This window comes from Nymphalis io, chromosome 15 (genome assembly GCF_905147045.1).
Source record: "Nymphalis io chromosome 15, ilAglIoxx1.1, whole genome shotgun sequence".
In the NCBI taxonomy this organism is placed as follows: Eukaryota; Metazoa; Arthropoda; class Insecta; order Lepidoptera; family Nymphalidae; genus Nymphalis; species Nymphalis io.
In genome coordinates, this window is record NC_065902.1 from 13,888 (window position 1) to 31,914 (window position 18,027).

Genomic DNA, 18,027 nt, shown 5'->3' on the forward strand with positions numbered 1-18,027 from the left:
AGCTGGACAAAGGCCTCCCCCAAGGATTTCCACGTTGGCCGGTCTTGCGCTGCCCGTATCCAACTGCTTCCCGCGACTCGTTCTAAGTTGTCGGTCCACCTTAATAATAATAAGATAATGGAATTTATTTATTTGGTCAATTTCATCATTATTATAGATGAGGCTAGTAAAAGTGTCACGAAATTCTAGCCAATTACTATAACATCCATTAAACCGTGGTAGCTGTATTGTAGGCAATTTAATAGGCTTATGAATACTGACACCTGTATTCCTATCACTACATATAGACTCATTGTCTTTATTGTAAAACTTGAAAAATTCTTGAGATCTAGACAATGCCTTATAATATAATGATCCAAAATAAATAAATAAATAAATAAATATTGCATGTACAACGACTCGATCCGTTCCCTCCGCAATTGCAATTCAGTGACATCACAACTGCTTAATTTTTTATCATTTAATGCATCGAAGTAATTAATAAATGCTGTTAAGCGACTTTTAAAACTTCCACGCTTCTTTACTAACTCCCTTTCCTCGGACGTACTGGGATTCGGTTGTCGTCGACCTGTAATGTATACAATAACAAGTTATATAACTATGTACTATTTTAATTATAAGCTTTAGGCACTACTTTCTAGAATTAATTTTATTTGATTTAACAATGTAAATAGGTAATCTTTAAAGTAAATGTTAACAATATAATCATTAAATTTAAAACGGCAATTTTTATTTAACCTACACAAATAAATAATTATTTTAAGTACACTACGGCTTAATTAACATATTAATATACATACATATGGCTTAATTAACACACAAATATATTAAAAGTAAATGGATTGTAATAATACCTAACACTTATTAATACATTATATTTAACAAGTACCTACGCATCAACTCACATACAACAACAGTAATAATTGAATGTATGTCTCTTAAATACAATTTTAAAATTATGCAACGAAGTAATTACTTCTACAATAATATTTAACAACAACGCTGCTTACATGCGCTTTGCGACATGGAATGTCCGAACGATGAGGACAGGCTTCCCGAACACCTACGGAAGCTCCTATTGCGCCCAAAAACTGCGCAAAACTTACAGTATCGACGTGGAGCTTAAAAGGCTCAAAATCGATATCGTAGCCTTACAAGAGACCAGAACTGAAGACAAAGGGTCTTTGCGTGAAGCTAACTACACTTTTTACTGGAAGGGCAAGAGTTCCTTGGAAACACGAGAGCATGGTGTAGGTTTCGCGGTTCGAAACCATCTCATCAACGCCATAGAGACACCTGTAGGCGTTTCCGAGCGGATTATGGTCTTGCGTCTAAACACAAAAAGCGGCTTTGTCACGCTAATTTCCGCTTACGCACCGACGCTTAGTTCAAAACCTGAGACCAAGGATCAGTTCTACGGCCAGCTCGATGAGACAGTGCGCAGGGTGAATCCAACTGACAGACTGCATATTTTGGGTGACTTTAATGCCCGCGTCGGTCAGGGTACATCAGCCTGGCCTGAATGCCTCGGTGCACACGGCATAGGCAAGCTTAACGACAACGGACAACGACTGTTGGAGTTTTGCTCAAGGCACCAGCTGTGTGTTACCAACACCTTTTTTAAAGGCAAAATGATGCGGAAAGTCTCGTGGATGCACCCTCGATCTAAACACTGGCACCAATTAGACCTTGCTCTAACAAGAAGGAGGGATCTACGGGAAACGCTCCACACGCGGGCGTTTCACAGTGCCGATTGCGACACCGATCACAGCCTCGTCGCTACTAAAGTCCGACTTGTCCCTAGAAGAGTCCATTCTTCCAAGCCACTCGGTCGAAAAAAGATAAATCTTTTCAAGACTCGTGACATGGAAGTAGTGGAGTCATTTGGGGAACTCGTCCGCGAAGAAGTTGCAACTTGGGATAGTACGGCATCAGCGCGAGTCGAATGGGAAAAAGTCAAGTCTCTTCTCACTGACACTGCAGGCAAGATTTTTGGCTATCAAAAGGCAAAATCTTACGACTGGTTTCAAGAAAACGAGAAGCACTTACTTCCCTTGATTGACTCGAAACGCCAAGCCGCTTTAAATTTTCGCCTTAACCCTTGCGATGCGACGCGTAAAGATCTCACGAAGACAAAAGCCTCACTCCAGCGTAGCACGCGCTTCTTTGTAAATGCGTATTGGACAGAGCTTTGCCAAAGCATCCAAGCGTGCGCAATCGCGGGGGATATTGGCGGGGTGTACGCGGGCATCAAAAGAGCTCTTGGACCTACTCCAAAAAAGACGGCACCTCTCAAGGAAACCGACGGTTCTGTTATAACAGACAGCACCCGTCAGATGGCAAGATGGGTAGAATACTACAAGGGGCTCTACTCGTGCCCAGTGGATATTCAGCCAGAAGCAATGGAGCTTGTCCCGAATCTGGCAACTTGGCACGAGCTAGACGTTGCACCCACAGTAGAGGAACTTTATCTGGCCGTCAAGAAGCTCAAATGTGGAAAGAGCCCCGGAAAAGACGATGTTGTCACCGAAGTCGTCAAGCTTGAGTGCCTCTTGCCCATCCTTCATAACCACCTGGCTAAGTGCTGGGAAGAAAACTACGTCCCTCAGGATATGCGAGATGCTAACATCGTCACTCTTTATAAAGGCAAAGGCGATCGTGGCGACTGCAACTGTTACCGCGGAATATCTCTTCTTAGCATCGTCGGTAAAGCCTTTGCCAGGGCCATTTTAGGCAAACTACAAAGGCTCGCCGACCGCGTATACCCTGAGGCACAATGTGGTTTTAGGTCCCAACGGTCAACTGTCGACATGATATTTTCACTCAGACAGCTACAAGAAAAGTGTAGGGAGCAACATACCCCCCTAGTCATTGCATTTGTAGACCTAAATAAGGCTTTTGACTCCGTGAGCAGAGAGGGGTTGTACTCGGTTCTTGTCAGAATTGGATGCCCCCCAAAACTCCTAAGGATAGTGCAATCGTTCCACGAAGGTATGGAAGTTACCGTCCTGCACAATGGCAACGCATCCACGCCATTCGACGTACGCCGTGGTGTTCGTCAAGGTTGTGCACTGGCCCCCACCTTGTTCGGAAAATTCTTCTCAGTGCTTCTGAAGGTTGCTTTTGGAGATGAACAGCAAGGCGTCCACTTACACACGCGAACCGATGGTAGGCTGTACAATATCTCAATGCTCAAGTCCAAACGCTACAGGGAGGACTTATTTGTATATAGTCTCCTCTTCGCTGACGACGCTGCCTTCGTTGCTCATGACCAAGCTCAACTCCAGAGTCTAATGGACAAATTTGCCAGAGCGTGCGACCTCTTTTCAATGTCCATAAACTGCAAGAAGACCGTTATTTTAGCGCAAGGATGTTTAGAGCAACCAGTCATCTTGCTTAACGGCGCACCTTTACAGGTGGTTAACAAATTTTGCTACCTTGGGTCGCATTTGTCGAGCAATCTCTCGCTTGATGCAGAGATCGACTTCCGCATCGGCAAAGCAGCCTCTACGTTCGGGAGGCTCTGTTCAAGGGCTTGGGATAACAGACACCTTACGGTAAAAACGAAAATGCTTGTTTACCAATCATGTGTCCTAAGCACACTCTTGTATGGAGCAGAAACGTGGACAACGTACGCAAAACAAGAACGCCGACTAAACACATTTCACTTGCGCTGTCTTCGGAGCATTCTGGGCATCACATGGCAGGATCGCGTGACAAACGAGTCTGTTCTAGGCGAGGCACAGCTGCCTAGCATCATGGCCATTCTCAAAAAAAAACGGTTACGGTGGCTGGGACACGTGCATCGAATGGAGCAGACCCGTCTTCCAAGGCAAATACTACTGGGAGAGGTTGTGGATGCAAAGAGGTCTGTTGGGCGGCATATGCTCCGTTACAAAGATTGCGCTAAGCGTGATATGGTTGCGTTAAACATCCCTAGCAATCGATGGGAGGAACTGGCAGAGGACCGTGCCAAGTGGCGACGCCTTATTCACGAAGGTCAATCAAAGCATGACAATGACTGGTTTAAACTACTAAAAGAAAAACGCACTAGGCGTCATGAGCGGGCTTCAAACCCCCGCCCATCTGGGGGCGCATACACTTGTCGGAAGTGCGGCCGGAGGATCCTCTCTCGCATTGGTCTATTCAGTCATGAACGCAAGTGCCTTCGCGATGCCCCTTAAATCATCTGTCAAAGATGCAGAGGCCTATATATAATATTTCTGCGAATCATATGTATATAATATGAAAAATGGGAACCATTCAAAATGCAAGTTGGTACTTAATCAATTAATTAATACAGGTACAAAATGTACTAACCTTTTATATTTCTTATATATTTTAAAGTTAAACACAACCTGTACGAGTGTTGGGTGACGATATTATCCACAAGAATATGTAGCAGTACGCATAGCAAAAAGAATACACACGCCACGCATGCCTCATTATTTGACGTCATCGTTTGAAACAACGAATAGCTCTGAAAAGAGCTGTTTATTTGAAACAAGAAGTAGCATGCAATGACGTAATGTCAAGCTCTTAAAAGAGCTGTTTTTATATTTATTATCTTCATATAATAATCTTCGCTTCAATTGGTTTCACTTCTTCAACGAAAACAACTCGACTTGCTGACTTCTTGCAACGCGTCTTCACTCCACGCGCCGCTCGAACTGACTGAACGCGACGCCGCGGTAAAACGAGTATTTGTAGAATCAGCCGCGCATCGATAGTGGGGAATTAAGCGCGGAATTAACTAGTATCGATACTCCTAGTGCTCCAAATAATATCAACACTAGTAGCAATACTCCTAGTGCTCTAATTAATATCAACACTAGTACTGATACTCCTAGCGCTTCACAAATTCAAACAATCCAGGACATAGACACATCTGTATTAGAGCGAACAGGAGCCAATGAAAATGCGGCCAACTTTGAGATGGATTATGATTTTTAGTAAACTAAAAGTTATTTTGATTTCTAAATGTGTACTTACTTTAAACACACTGCTAATCTTTCACAGCTACTGATTGATTTCCTGTAATTTGTGTCTTGTTTCCGAATATATGGTTCTATCAGAGAATGAAGTTCATGAAAAGTACATCTTGAAACTCTATAAGAATTTTCGAATGTTTCTTCATCAGCAGTTTGGAAAAAGGTAAAATATTCACTGTGTTCTGAACGATGTTTGATATGATTTCTTAACTAAAATCTATGTTTCCTTATAGAATTGTTCAAATGGTATATGGTAAGTAATTCTGTTTCTTCTGACTCCAACTCTTCTGCCTCGAGTAATGTAAAGTAATAACGTATTAACTGTTTCGACAACATGTCTGCTGTCACTGACATTTCGCGTAGCACTAATTCAATCGCTTGCCGCCGAGAGCTCGAAATAACTCGTCGCGTACTCATATCCCCCCGTATGAAAAATAGTCCGCAACTCCGCTCCGCATTACTTTCTAGCTCCGCTCTGGTGGACATACACAGTCTGCAACTCCGCTCCGCATTACTCTGTTACTCCGCTCCGCTGCCTCGTTCCGCTCCGGTGGACAGGCAGCCTAAGACGCAAAACAGGTTTTTACGCGCCAATCAAAATCCCTACTTTTAATGTAGACGCGCGCATTTGTTATTATTTTTACATTTTTACAAATTATATTTTTCTTGTATTCCTATTGGTTAATTTTTACTCCACTTTTTGTATACATACTCGTACCGTTTTTCAATAAATCATTCCACGAATTCCACGATATTCTACTGTTCTACAAGAAGTTTTATTTTACTACTACAACGTCCGCCTCCTAAAAATACTTCAATCAATCAATCAATCAACAGCCAATCGTTGTCCACTGCTGAACATAGGCCTCTCCCAAGGTGCGCCAAAGCTCCCTGTCCTCCGCCTTCTGCATCCAGTTGGTGCCCGCCACCTTCTTAAGGTCGTCGGTCCACCTGGCTGAAGGGCGCCCTACGCTGCGCTTGCCGATTCGCGGTCTCCACTCTAGGACTCGTCTGCTCCAACGGCCATCGGTCCTACGACATACGTGACCAGCCCACTGCCACTTCAGCCTGCTAATTTTGCAAGCTATGTCGGTGACTCCGGTTCTTTTCCGGATAATCTCATTTCTGATCTTATCCTTCAAAGATGTTCTAGAGCCGCCCTAATCTCTCCTTGGTCAACGACCGGGAGCTCCTCGGAGTAATGGCGCATAAGAGGGGCGCGCTGGTCATCCATACTGATTCCCACGGGTTTATCCGATCTTGAAGAGAACAACTGCCCATAAAACCTCTTTCTTTAATTCCGTCATCCAACATGGCAAGACCCCGGAAACGTGGAGCGGGAGTGAGGTGGTACTGTTTTTCAAGAAAGGTGATAAAACCCTCTTGAAAAACTACAGACCAATCTCCCTCCTGAGTCACGTCTATAAGCTGTTCTCAAGAGTCGTCACGAACCGTCTCGCCAGACGACTTGACGAGTTCCAGCCCCCAGAGCAAGCCGGCATTCGATCAGGCTACAGCACCGTGGACCACATCCATACTGTTCGGCAGATTGTGCAGAAGACCGAAGAGTACAATCAGCCGCTGTGTATGGCATTTGTGGACTACGAGAAAGCCTTCGACTCCATCGAAACCTGGGCAGTGCTCGACTCATTGCAGAGATGTCATATCGATTGGAGATATATCGAGGTACTGAGATGTCTGTACAACGCCGCTACAATGACTGTCCACATCCAGGACTGTAAGACGAAGGCGATCCAACTGCGCAGAGGGGTGAGACAGGGGGATGTAATATCCCCGAAACTGTTCACCAACGCGTTGGAAGACGTTTTCAAAACGCTGGATTGGACTAGGTATGGAGTCAATGTAAACGGCGAGTACATCTCACACCTTCGATTTGCCGACGATATCGTCATCATAGCAGAGTCGCTGGAACAACTCACCGAAATGCTGCGTAGCCTAGGCGAGTCTTCCCGGTGTGTCGGTCTCGGTATGAACTTGGACAAGACCAAGGTCATGTTCAATAGGCATGTCGTGCCGGGACCGATATACGTCGAGGGGAAACCTCTCGAAGTTGTTAGTGAATATACCTACCTAGGACAGATAATACAAGTCGGTAGGAACAACTTCGAGAAGGAAGCCGATCGAAGAATTCGCTTGGGATGGGCAGCATTTGGCAACCTTCGTCAAGTCCTCAAGTCGTCTATACCGCAATGTTTGAAGACGAAAGTCTTCAACCAATGCGTCTTACCTGCCATGACATACGGTGCCGAAACGTGGACACTAACTGCGGGACTAGTCCACAAATTCAAAGTCGCTCAGCGTGCTATGGAGCGAGCTATGCTCGGAATATCTTTGAAGGATAAAAATACTTAACACCGTTAAAATATGTGTACTAATTCCAAATTCACTCTGCCAACGTGTAACTCCTCAAGTTGCAGTTATTTTTAATTCCGTTGTTAATTAATATTTCTGATTCATTAATTATCTTCATCAATTCTTAAGTAATAATCAGGCTCGATAATGGACCATATACGGGAATAACTGGCTCGACGAAATAAAACAGGCGAATTTGGATAACTTAGAAATCGTGTATTAACTCGTTGCCGATAAGAACGCTAATCACCATCAAACGGTGACGATGAGCGGCAATTAAGCAAAATGAAGTTGACGGTATACAGGCTTACACCGTTGCTCCAAACCACAATCAGGCGCTTCAACAGTTGGAGTCATCTCATTATAATTTAAATATGTATATTCCGCCAAGTGAAAGCGAAGAATCATATAACACAAAAAATCATACCGTTTCTAACCAATTTTTGCTACCATGTCAGACCATTGTTCCTTCAAATACATTAGAGCAATCTCAGTATCATGAAAATGTATTGGTTCCACCAATTGAAAGTGTAACAAGTCGGTCATTATCCTCAGGTCAGTGAGATGATCAGAAATGAGATTATCCGGAAAAGAACCGGAGTCACCGACATAGCTTGCAAAATTAACAGACTGAAGTGGTAGTGGGCTGGCCACGTATGTCGTAGGACCGATGGCCGTTGGAGCAGACGAGTCCTAGAGTGGAGACCGCGGATCGGCAAGCGCAACGTAGGACGCCCTCCAGCCAGGTGGACCGATGACCTTAAGAAGGTGGCGGGCACCAAGTGGATGAGAAAGGCGGAGGACAGGGAGGTTTGGCGCACCTTGGGAGAGGCCTATGTTCAGCAGTGGACAATGATTGGCTGTTGATATGATATAACTTGCGTAAAAAAGGAAACTATATCCAAAACATCACAAAATGCTGTGGACCTATGAAAAAAGCAGTATTTATCCAGATATTGACTTCTTGCCATGTAAAAAATGTTTGGGTTTTTACTGGAGAAAACAACTATGGAATCACAAAAACAGAAGTTAACCATTATCTGAAACTGCGAATACTCAAGTTGAAGCTCATTAATGATTGTAAATAAGATTGACTTTGACACATTGACTTTGACAGATGACAGATTGAGTTTGACACATTGACTTTGATAGATTGACTTTGACTGTTGATATTGACAGATGACAGATTGAGTTTGACACATTGACTTTGACAGTTGACATTGACAGATGACAGATTGATTAACTTTGAGACATTGATATGGACAGATTGACTTTGACACATTAACATTGACAGATTGACATTTACAAAGTGACTTTGACACATTGACTTTGAAAGTTTGAATTCGGAAGATAGACTTTGACATATTGGCAATTTGACATTTGAAAATTACAGATTGACTTTGACACTTTGACATTGGCAGATTGATTGACTTGAGACATTGACTTTGACAGATTGATATTTACAGATTGACTTTGACACATTGTCATTGACAGATTGACTTTGACATACTGACAATTTGACATTTGACACTGACAGATTGACTTTGACTCATTGACATTGACAGATTGACTTTGACATATTGACAATCTGACATTTGACACTGACAGATTGACTTTGACATATTAACAATTTGGTTCCACCACCCTTACTTACCCCTATAAGTGCACAGTCACGATCATTCCGGTACACGTTATAGCATGAATCTAAGAGTTCTTCGTCAAAGATATTAGGAAGTAACCAGGTTTCACTTAGACAAATTACGTCATAATTGGAATTTAACAAATTAGAATAGAACTGTAAAGTTTTTGTGCGCAATCCTCTAACATTTTTGTAATAAATATTTAAGTACATAGTTACTTAGAAATGCAACTTTTCCGAACCAATATGACATAGCAACCTCAAACAGCATACTCATTCCTTAAAGGCCGGCAACGCACCCGCAAGCCCTCGGGTTTCGCAGATGTCCATGGGCGGTAGTAGTCACTTTCCATCAGGTAAACCCCTACTCGTTTTCCCCCTTTTACTAAAAAAGCGACTTTTAACAGATCGCGCGATATAAAGATGGCTAGTTTTCTTTCATGTATTGTGATGCTACGAACAGTGACAATGGACAACAATCATCGAATAGTCATTGATTAATCATCCATTAAACAAAATACATTGTTCGATCAAAAGCATATCACCTATGTGAATTATTCTAAGCTTATGCTTAGAATAATAGATATTAGATATTTTTTTATATAATAGGTGAGCGGACGAGTTTATGGGCCACCTGGTGGTAAGCGGTCACCAACGCCCATAACCATTGGCATTGTAAAAAATGTTAAACATCGCTTACATCGCCAATGGGCCACTAACCTTGGGAACTAAGATATTATGTATTTTGCGCCTGTAGTTACCCTGGCTCACTCACTCTTCAAACCGAAACACTGCTAATACAAGTTTGCTGCTAACTGCTGTTTTTTGGTAAAATATCTGATGAGTGGGTGGTACCTACCCAGACGAGCTTGCACAAAGCCCTACCACCAGAAAAGAGCTGTAAATTTGCTTGATATTCTTGAGGTCTTTGGTACACTATTATAAATGAAATATCAAAAATCACCATCAATCCTACGTCTGCTAAAAAAATACTAAGGAACACTTTTCAAGTTCTAATGTTGTCCCAGAGTTCGCCCCATCTAAAATAAATCGGACAATAAGTAATAGGTTAACTAAGGTTAATGTGGTTATGTGATATTTTGTATGGATGGAGTGACAGACAGATTATATATTATGCGTTGCTAAAACTAAGCGGTGTACAAAAAAAAAAAAACAAAAAATGGTATGAGAGATTACCAATTAATAGTTTTGTTTACGTAGGCAGAGTGGCAAACTAAATTTTAAATGCGTTCAAGTCAGATGAAAATTATGGTCAGATGTTATCGGATACGTTAGATAAGAAAGCAAAATTGATAATTCTATAGGGGATTACTTTAACGAAAAAGTAGCACTAATCTATCGTTGTGACATTAAAGGGAAAAAAGGCGTAGAATGTGTTTTGCATGGGATAGAAGATAGTTCGATTCAATTAAGGTACATAAGCAGACAATTTGATAATCCAGATAAAGTATTAGCGTATTTACAAAATAGATCAATCAAAACTATTTTTTTCAAGTATAATAAAGGTAGCAATGTTTTATAAAAACGAATATTTGTAGCAAAACTATTTTAATTAAGTATTATAATCGTAAAGATGAATCATTCTGCTTTTAAAAGTCAAAAACCCTTAAAAAATGCATAAAATGTTTTATGTTAGGACACTTGGATATCGAATACCTTAGGAATAAAAAAAGCTGAAAAAAGTAATACTTTCTTTTAATAAACCAAAATTTTCGAAGTAATGTAGATAAATACATAAGATATAAAAATAGTAACATTAGAAAAATCGGATTTATAGACTTAGGGAGTGATTTTATATCGATATGTGAAATTTAAAAAAATGGGATAACGGTGATAATAAACTTACGGTAGGATTCGGTGGCACGGTTATTCATTCGCTGGGATCGGGTATAGTTAATATAAGTATTCAGGGCGATAGCGCTGATCTACGTAGTTATATGCGAGGGAGGGCTGTCCAGGTGTGGGCCCTACTCTCCAGCCTGTCCCTACTTAACAAGGGGCAGGTGCACACCTGCGTGAGGCAGCAGGGAGGGTCCGTGGTGGACTTATCGTTTGCTACGCCTGTCACGGCGCGCAGAGTAAGAAATTGGAGAGTAGAGGAGGAGGTGGAGACTCTATCGGATCATAGATACATCCGATTTGAGATCTCCACCTCTTGCAGTCTAGCGGAACCTCTGAGTGTGCCAACCACGCTCCCCAGGTGGTCCCTTGGCCAGCTAGCTGGATCGTGAGCTGGTCAGGGAAGCTGCTATCGTGCAGCGGTGGGGTTCCGCGGAAAGGAGGGAGGGTGCCAGTGTCGACGAGCTGGCGGACGGCATGCGCAGCGCTCTAAAGGAGGTGTGCGATGCGGCCAAGCCGAGGACCCGGCGCAGGCTACCGCGCCGCCAGGTATACTGGTGGTCGCCCGAAACAGCTGAGCTTCGGGCGACATGTAACCGGGCGCGGAGGGCTTACGTCCGCTGTCGCAGGCACAACGGCCTCGACGCGGATTTGAAGGGACGGCTGTGGGCCACTTATCGCCAGCTGAAAAAGGAGCTGCAGCTGGTGATAAGTCAAGCTAAGGAGAGAGCAAGGGAAGAGCTTCTGGTAGGCCTGAACAGGGACCCGTGGGGACGCCCGTACCGTGGTGTGCGAGGAAAGTTCCGCACACACGGCGCCCCTGCGACGGAAACGTTGCCGCCGGATCTCCTCCTGCGACTGGTTGGTGAATTATTTCCCCAACCAGGCGAACACGTCCCACCAAGTATGCCCCCTCGCTCTGTAACAGATGACAGTGCGGCTCCACCACACGTTACGGAGCGAGAGATGGAGATGGCCCTCGATCGATTGAGGGCCAGAACCACAGCGCCGGGTCCGGACGGGGTTCCAGGGCGTGTTCGACGTGACGCCCTGGAACATCTAGGTGGGAGGCTTCGGGAACTGTTTGATGAATGTCTTTCCAGTGGGCAGTTTCCGAAGCTGTGGAAGGAGGGAAAATTGATTCTGTTGCCGAAGGAGGGGCTTCCACTCGATTCTCCTTCAGCATATAGGCCAATTGTGCTGCTGAATGAGACGGGCAAGCTCTTCGAGAAGATCCTCGCTGCCCGTCTTATTCAGCACCTCAACGAGGTGGGGCCGGGTCTTTCAGAGGCTCAGTACGGGTTCAGGGAGGGTCGATCAACCATTGACGCCATGGACACCCTAAAGACCTGGACCACCAAGGCGGTGGCCCGAGGAGACGTAGTCCTGGCGGTATCGCTGGACGTAGTGAACGCCTTTAACAGTCTTCCCTTCGAGACTATAAGGGAGTCACTCCGATACCACAGGGTGCCTTCCTACCTCAGAAGGCTGTTGGAGGCATTCCTCCGGGACCGAGTGGTCCTCTGGGAGGGGGGCGATGGGCGACTTGTCCGGCGTTGGGTAGGCTGCGGCGTTCCACAGGGGTCGGTACTCGGCCCAATCCTGTGGAACGTCGGATTCGATTGGCTCCTTAGGGCCCCCATCCTTCCCGGAATGAGGGTGTTGTGCTATGCGGATGACACCCTCATCACGGCGACGGGGCAGACCTTTCAGGAGGTGGCCCGCCTGGCCGAGGTCGGAGTATCGCTCACGATGGATCTGATTGGGATGCTGGGCTTGAGGGTCTCTGTCACAAAAACAGAGGCCCTCCTATTCCAAGGTCCACGTCGGGGTCCCCCTCGAGGGGCGTCTATCACCGTCCAGGGGACGGTGATTAAGGTGCAAGCCCAGATGAGGTATCTGGGCCTGATCCTGGACGGAAGATGGAGCTTCAGGCAGCATTTTGTCCAACTCGGTCCGAAGCTCATAAGCTCTGCTGCTGCTCTGGGCCGCCTCCTACCGAATGTAGGAGGGCCGGAAACACCATGTCGGCGTTTATACGCTGGCGTGGTACGCTCCATGGCGTTGTACCCATTTGGGTGGATGCTCTTATCGCTCGTAACAGAGCTCTTCTGCGGAGGCCGCAAAGAGTCATAGCGGTGAGAGCGATACGTGGGTACCGTACGGTGTCATGGACGGCAGCGACACTTCTCGCGAGCGATCCGCCCTGGGAACTCCAGGCAGAGGTGCTTGCGGAAGTGCACCGGTTCCGGGTGGAAACGAGGTCAAGCGGCGTCCGTCCAGGGTCGGCGGAGGTTGAGCGAGTCAGGGCCCTAGCCCAGCGAGCCTTGATTCGTAGGTTGGAGGAGAACCTGAGGTCCCCTTCGGCAGGCCTAGTGACAGTGGAGGCGGTCCGCCCCCACTTGAGTCACTGGGTGGAACGGAGTCACGGCACACTCACATTCAGGCTGACGCAGGTACTTACCGGACACGGCTGTTTCGGTAAGTACCTGCACCGGATAGCGAGGCGGGAGGTGACACCCTCCTGCCATGAGTGTGGTGCGCCTTCGGACACAGCGTGCCACACTCTGATGGAGTGTGCCGCTTGGGGACCTCAGCGCCTGTCCCTGGCGGCCTTAGTCGGTGAAGACCTCTCGCTGCCGAGTGTGATAAATGCCATGCTTGGTAGCGAGAGGTGCTGGTTGGAGACGGTCTCCTTCTGCGAAAATGTCATGTCGCAGAAGGAGGAAGCGGAGCGGGAGCGTGAGGAGAGGGCCTCCGCTGACTCGCTTCGCCGAAGAAGACCGGGGAGAAGGCGTCGGCGCTATGCGCATCTTCTCCTCCCGCCCTAAGTGTTGCCAGGGTTAGGGGGTCTTTGTACCCTAAGAACCCCCTAGGATTTGGATACCTGCAGAGGCGGGCCAACCGTCGGGGCGTCACGGTAGTATGCGCAAGCGATCCCGTGACGCCTCTCGAAAAGGCGGTGTGGGTACCGCTGGTTTATTAGTGGGTATTCCGGCACATACTCGGCACTCCCACATACCCCCCCACTTCAAGTGGGGGAAACGCGTAAACGCGTTTTTCCAGCGAAAAAAAAAAAAGATCTACGTAGTTATATATTGTTGTGTCGGATTCGATATTGAAGTATTCTTTACTTATAAAAATATTAACATGGGGGATGTTAATATTTTAAAAACAAAGGATAAAAAATATGAGTAACTATGATGTTAGTCGACGAAAATGAAATAAAAATAGAATTAAAAGTTGCTTCTAACATTACAATTAAGCAAACAAGAGGCCAAATTCTACTAATTTATAACGATTACGATACGTTCCCGATTCAATTCTGATGAAACTATGACTAATCTACATATATTTATTCGAATCGGAACCGAACCGGACCGATATGATGTTAACATATACCGTTGTGTCAAAACCAAACTTAATTCTTAACCCTTATAGCAATAGTCGATAATTAAATTGAATAATAGGAAAACGGAAAAACGGCAACTATCAGGCTTCGATTCGATTGCGATAAAGTGACAATTTGTTAGTAAAGTTGGACCCTCAGAAATGATCGAAGTCATAAGTGACCCAAATGACACGAATCAATTTACATAAAAAGTAGTTACCGGGTATGATCATATAATGCAGAAAGATGTTTATTTTTAAATTGAAAATGGTCATTGTCATTAATGGTCAGAGCTTTTGTTTTGGTTATATTCACGCCTATCCAATTTATAAAAAGATAGCTTATAGCCAGAGTTGAAATATGTGTATTTCGGGTTAATTGAAGTAAATAGAATTGAATCGAATTCAACATTTTATTTTATTTATCTCAAATAAATGTTGGAGAAATCCCTCATAATTTTAAATTGAAACTTTGAAATGATAAATTCTTATCGTTCTTTTGCGAATACTTAAGACGAATGAGGCTGTAATTAGATTGAAAAAAAAGTCTATTAATTTGAAAAATTACCAGTTATTTATAGTCCTATAGATTGGCCACAGTGAACGTTACGAAGTACAACAAATGATAACTTAAGTAATAATTCTTAACAAGGTGGGGGCCAGTGCACAACCTTAACGAACACCACGGCGTACGTCGAATGGCATGGATATGTTGCCATTGTGCAGGACGGTGACTTCCATATCTTCGTGGAACGATTGCACTATCCTTAGGAGTTTTGGGGGGCATCTAATTCTGACAAGAACCGAGTACAACCCCTCTCTGCTCACGGAGTCAAAAGCCTTGTTTAGGTCTACAAATGCAATGACTATAAAAGTGTAGGAAGCAATCGTGATCGGTGTCGCAATCGGCACTGTGAAACGCCCGCGTGTGGAGTGTTTCCCGTAGGTCCCTCCTTCTTGTAAGAGCAAGGTCTAATTGGTGCCAATGTTTAGATCGGGTGTGCATCAACGAGACTTTCCGCATCATTTTGCCTTTAAAAAAGGTGATGGTAACACACAGCTGGTGCCTTGAGCAAAACTCCAACAGTCGTTGTCCGTTGCCGTTAAGCTTGCCTATGCCGTGTGCACCGAGGCATTCAGGCCAGGCTAATGTGCCCTGACCGACGCGGGCATTAAAGTCACACAAAAAAAAGGCCATTGAAGAACTTGTAGGATCGTGTGAATATTTGAAAGTGTATTTTAAGGAGCTGCAGTTATAATTTATGTCGGTACTTTTATTTCTACGACTGGCACTTTGGTGTATTTGGCAATAAAGTATTTCAAGACAGTTTATAGACACTTTCCGTCCACAAAACTTCACAATATTGAAGAAATACGAAATGTTTCTTCAATATGAACTTAGTTAAAACAACATTAGCACTGTCGAGTTGTCATAGGTCATGAGCACATTCCCTGTGGAGTGCCGGGATTAGAATAGTACTCTTCCATCTCTTCCCGTGGGTGTCGTAAGAGGCGACTAAGGGATTGCATGCCACTCGGACCGCTCCTGGTACCTCTCTGACCAACAGAGTAGACTATGTGAGCGGTCCAGGCAACCAGGAGGGTGTCTTAAGACGCGGTTATGGAGGCAAGGACGGGCTCGGTGTGCACTTCTAATCCTGCCGCCGAGTAGGCGATGCCACCGTCCTTCAAATCGTAATCCCATGCATTGAGGTGTCATGGACATGTCTCACGGCCTCGTATGGGACCGAGGGTCTTGCCTTAATTGCCGGACCGTGAGGAAGAAAATCTCTATAAAAAATTACCCCGAATCCCAAGTGGCGACGCAGCGCGAGAGGATGCATGGCTGATGGGTAGTTCAGTCGTTACTGCGTTCCGCGCTAGGGTACCGGCCTTAGGGTTTAATAGTAAACACTCGAATCATATGTATGTAATGTGTAAATACTTGGTCTTATAAATTTATACGATTTGTTTTTTAAAGGTTTTTGTCTAAGGTTGCGTTATAAACACTTACTTCAGTTCTCGACTTTCCATAATAAAATTCGCAGTAACATACATGAGTATTTTTATCCAATTGTAAAATAAGGAAGGAATTCAGAGCAGAAAACAAAGCAATTTAATTTTTCATACGTATATATTAAAAATATATTTACATGTTTTATTTACAATAGATATAACTAGATACACATTGTTGGTCGAGTCTACACTCGCAGCGACAAGTACTCGTGTATACGTTATTATAATGGTTTTACAGTTTTCAATTTGATAATTGAAAAAATCTAAACAATATTACTCATAATAATGATTGTTTAGACTTTAACAAAATGACAAACTTTACGAAATTTATATTTATCTCGCAGAAAACATATCACGAGGTGGAGTATTCAAATTATAAAGGCAAATAAATGTAGAAATTTAAACGAATACGTTCTGTAGTTTTAATATCAAAATTAATAAAAGGGATAATACTAATTCTAAAGAGTCATGAAGAGATTAAGAACACATTTTCAAATAGGGGTAAGGAATTATCATTTTTTAATTTATATACGTATACATAGATTGACAAATCTGTAAGTCAGTGTAACAAGACAATAATAAAACAGGAAATTACTAGTAACTCCATCGACACAAACCTACGCACTCACGAACTGGTTAAAATATATTTTTAATCTAATGTTGCGTCGATGTTCAAGCAAAATTTCAATTAATTAAAAGTAGTCGTTAATTGTATCCTAAATAAATTGTAATATACTAAACTGCTCTTTAAATGTATATACATGTAAGGTATGTTATAACAAATATACACTACTGCTTTATTCTGCGGTGGGGTCCGGTTAACAAACCTTGTTGTAAGTAATACTTAATATATCGCGATAGTCTTTACACAAATGTGTAAGTATGTATATACAGCACGTATGTACAGTCTTACGAGTAGAGTGATAATACATCTCTGTTATATAATACTTTCCTTTTTTATATACACACATGTGATATATCATTAACAACAAACCAAGTGTACCAGTACCTTACGGCGTTAATTGTATTTCTTCTTCTATAAACACTCACATCGACACCTCACGATCAGGCTACATTAAAGAGATTATTCCTCGAATAGTGAACACATATTAAACCTATAGGAGGATCCAATAACACTTCCCCGCCTGTCCACGAGTACTTAACTGAATACACACATTACGATCTATGTACGTTTAGCTAGTCACATCACTATTCACGTGTTATATCATATAAACGTTCGTCAGTTATAACCATCACTACTTGTCTGTTCGTTGCTGGTATGTCGTCACACACAAACACACTGCACTCTGCAGCGAATAACAATACCGTGTAGTCCATTTCAATCCGTACTTTACAAGTTTAAACAAAAGTTTACGTATTCATATGGTTTTTACTTTAATAAACTAATAATAATCATTGTTTTTTTTTCAATTGAACACATTTGAATTAGACCGCTAGGGCTAAACGTATTGTATTAAATAATATTTGAAACGTTATATTTCGAATAAGCATAATTTAACATTTGGATATTAGGCTGACAATAACCATTAATTATAAAGCTATACGAAATTTTAAATTTTGTGCTTCATACAATTATGTAAAAATTGTATGTGTTATATTAATAAATTATTAAATATTATGTTGTTTTCAAGCTTTCTCAAGTAGGAGTGGAATGTACTACTAATGTAATACTCGTATTGACTTAATTTTAGACCGATGAGAAATATTTTACAGTCAAGCCCTTGTCCGACGGCGGAC